A 3657-nucleotide genomic window follows, 5' to 3' on the forward strand; every position below is an offset into this window, starting at 1 on the left:
TTATTATTTTAGATAAGAGATAGAATCTTAGTCGTGCACGGTTTAGTGCACGCCCTCATTAGAAAGTCCCCTGGACTATAAATATGTACCTAGGGTTTATGGAATAAACAACAACTCACGTTCAACCCCAAAAACAAACCAATCTCGGCGCATCGCCAACTCCTTCATCTCGAGGGTTTCTACCGGGTAGCGACATGCTTGCCTAGATCGCATCTTGCGATCTAGGCAGCACAAGCCCCACGTTGTTCATGCGTTGCTCGTACTGAAGCGTTTTTTATGGCGAGCAACGTAGTTATCATTAGATGTGTTAGGGTTAGCATTGTTCTTCGTTTAAGCATGCTTACGTAGTGCAACCCTTGCATATCTAGCCGTCCTCACGCCTATCTCAGGTGTGGGGGCGGCACCCCGCTTGATCATTATTGAGTAGATCTGATCCGTTACGGTTGCTCCTTGTTCTACAAGGATTAGTTTAATATCTGCAATAGTTTGGCCTTACAATGGGGGGAGGATCCGGTGGCACGTAGGGTGGCGTTCGCAAGTCCTAAACGGGATGTTCCTAGGATCAACTTCATGTTGGTTTTCCGGCCTTGTTTAGGATCGGCTTACGAGCACCGTGCGTGGCCGCAAGGCCCAACCTGGAGTAGGATGATCCGGTTATGCGGTGAAAACCCTAAATCGTCGTAGATCTCATTAGCTTCATCTTGATCAAGCAGGACCACCAAGTATTCGTGCACCCCGTACGGATCATGGGTGGATCGGCTCTTTGAGCCGATTCACAGGATAACCTGAGAGCCGATCGAGACTCGTATTTAACGTTTACATGTATGCCCTGCAGGAAACTAAGCGAGGCAACCTCATCACCTTCCTGACCAGGTATAGGTCTGGTGGCACGCCCTTGCACTTTGCAACGCCGCGTGTGACCAGAAGAGCATTGCGGGCCGTCGCTCGGAGGGGTCTCAGCCAGCCGCAGCTCTAGGCTCCCCCCGGCTCTACAGTGTTGACAAGGCCGCTGCCCGCCGGTGGGTTTTGGCAGTCAACAGTTTCAGATCCTCGAAAGCTCTATCGGCTTCTTCGTTCCACTGGAATTTCTCCCCTTGCTTTATCAAGGCGTAGAACGGTAGTGCTTTTTCTCCCAGCCTGGCGACGAATCTACTCAAAGCTGCGACTCGCCCAGTTAATTGCTGTATTTCTTTTAACTTGGTTGGCTTCCTCATCGTTACGATGGCTTGTATTTTGTCGGGATTTGCTTCAATCCCTCTTGCTGAAACTAGGAACCCAAGAAGTTCTCCTGCTGGGACGCCAAAAGAGCATTTCGTCGGGTTTAGCTTGAGGCGGAATTTGTCGAGGTTATCAAAAGTTTCCTTGAGATCTTCGATCAGCGTCGTCCCCTTTTTTGACGTTATGACTACATCATCAATGTATACTTGCACATTTTTTCCAATCTGTGTTGCCAAACACTTCTGCATCATCCTCTGATACGTTGCTCCCGCGTTTTTCAAACCAAAAGGCATTGTTTTGTAGCAAAACACTCCGTAAGGTGTGATGAACGCTGTTTTTACTTCATCATCTTCTTTTAATCTAATCTGGTTATAACCAGAATACGCGTCCAGGAAGGAAATACGTTCGCATCCTGCCATGGAGTCGATAATTTGGTCGATCCTCGGGAGGGGAAAGTGATCCTTTGGACAATGTTTATTGAGACACGTAAAATCGACGCACATGCGAAGGACTTTAGTGTTTTTCTTCGGCACCAACACTGGATTTGCTACCCATGTGGCCTCTGTATGCAGCTCTTTGATAAAACCAACTTCTCTTAGTCGATTGATTTCTGACAGCATAGCTTTGCGGTTTGGTTCCGAAAAACGTCGCAAAGGTTGTTTGATTGGTCTCGCTAGTGGATCCAAGTTTAGGTGGTGCTTGGCAAGTTCCCTGGGTACTCCTGGCATGTCAGCTGGACACCATGCGAAGATTTTTCAGTTCTCACGGAGGAACTTGATGAGCGCGCTTTCCTATGCGAGGTCCATGTCATTTGCGATGGATGTCGTCTTTTTTGGATCTGTCGGCTGAATCTGCACCTCCTTAGAATTTTTCTCAGTGTTGAAAGTTGATTCTTTATTTGGCCTTTCAACGTCTGGCAGCACGTCGTAGTCAGTCATGAGCCTTGATGCTAAATACTCAGGTTGCATCCCGAAAGTTTCTGACAGTCGATGAAAATCCTTGTCACATTTATCGGCTAGGGCGAAGCTTCCTTTGATTGTGATTGGTCCCTTGGGTCCGGGCATCCTCCACAATAGGTACGTGTAATGTGGTACCGCCATAAATCTAGCATATGCTGGTCGTCCCAACAGAGCGTGGTATTGTGACGGGAAATCTACGACTTCAAACTCCAATTTCTCGATTCTGTAATTTTCTCGGGTCCCAAACTGAACGTCGAGATTAATCTTCCCCAACGGATAGCTTGGCTTCTCTGGTGTGATGCCGTGGAATCTCGTGTCTGTTGGTTTCAAGTTTGCTAGGGATATATTCATCTTCCTTAATGTATCTGCGTACATAAGGTTCAGGCTGCTGCCACCATCTATAAACACGCGAGACACGTCAAATCCTGCGATGACCGCTGGTAGTATGAGTGCTGACTGCCCTGGTCGAGGAACTTGCTGCGGATGATCTGCTATAGTAAAGCCAATGTCTTGCCCTGACCAATTAAGGTACTCAACTGTTGGTGGAGGCATTTTCTTTGCCATGAACACATGTCGCGAGATTACTTTCTGAGTTCTATTGGATGGCCTTCCCTTCTGAATCATCGAGACCGCTCCATTAGAGTTGGGATCAACGTAAGGTGGTGGTGCAGGCGCCGCCGCTATTCTTAGCTGATGTCGATTGTCATCCGTTATCGCGGGAGGAGGTGGCAGGTGAACCTCACTTCGGGTTCTCGAGGATTTCTTTGCGCTGCTCGAGCATTAGCATGCCCTGCATATCTCGAGCATTGCCCGGAAATTTCGACAATCCTTCGCAGATGTCCCGACTGTCTTTTTCCGTTTCTGTCGAGGAAAAAGTGCATCTGACACGGCCCGTTCATCATTTCTTCGGGAGACACAAAAGGCCTCTGGAACCTTGGCCCGCTATTTTGCCTATTGTGTCGAGATTCATCTCTATTGTCGCCTCGTTGCTCATTACTTCTCTGGTAATCATCTCTGTTGTTTCCTCCTGCACTTGCTCGGAAACCAGCCGAGATTTGACACGGAGCATCATAACTCGAGTACTGCTGAGGAAATCGTCGCCTTGGTTGATAATTTCGACCGCGGTCCTCCTCCGGCAACCTATGCCGTTTGTTGTGGACAGCATCTTCTCCATCCGCCCATCTCGTTTGCTATTTCCATTAATGCGGATACTTGTCTTTGGATTGGTTCTTCCCAGATCTTCGACAAAATCTCCACGCCTGATCCCTGCGACAAATGCATCTATTGCCCTCTCGTCAGATATATTTTCTGCCGAGTTTTCGATGATGTTCCACCTTTGGATATATTTTCTCATTGGCTCGTCTGGCTTCTGTCGACACGCCCGTAACTCCTCTAGAGACGCGGGTTTCTTGCAGGTGGATCGTAAATTCTTGACGAATATGTCCTCAAAGCTATCCCAGCTGTCGATAGACCCTGGAGG

Source organism: Lolium rigidum, chromosome 7 (genome assembly GCF_022539505.1).
Source record: "Lolium rigidum isolate FL_2022 chromosome 7, APGP_CSIRO_Lrig_0.1, whole genome shotgun sequence".
NCBI classification, from domain to species: Eukaryota; Viridiplantae; Streptophyta; class Magnoliopsida; order Poales; family Poaceae; genus Lolium; species Lolium rigidum.